Source organism: Eriocheir sinensis, chromosome 5 (assembly GCF_024679095.1).
Source record: "Eriocheir sinensis breed Jianghai 21 chromosome 5, ASM2467909v1, whole genome shotgun sequence".
Lineage (NCBI taxonomy): Eukaryota > Metazoa > Arthropoda > Malacostraca > Decapoda > Varunidae > Eriocheir > Eriocheir sinensis.
Window position 1 is genome coordinate 27,255,593 of NC_066513.1, and position 328 is coordinate 27,255,920.

Sequence of the window (328 nt, forward strand, 5' to 3'; positions counted from 1 at the left end):
GAGTGACTCAAGCTCGAAAGGTACGAGTCTAAAGTGGTTGGGTACTTCGTCTACTGAGATACCACCTAACGGGATCTGTCAGTTGTTTGTAGACTATAAAGTAATACTATCTCGTTTATACTTACACCTACAATACCAAAACAAGCGATATACTTCATGCCCCATCTAGACGGAAGATAGACAGATATTGAGACATATAGTTCGTTCCCTTGATATAAATTAAATAGAAAGCAATACTAACTTAACTAAGGCAAACAAAAGGTTGTTATACCCACACCTACCGTAGACTGAAGCAGGAAAGGAGAGGGACAAAATCAACATACCCACC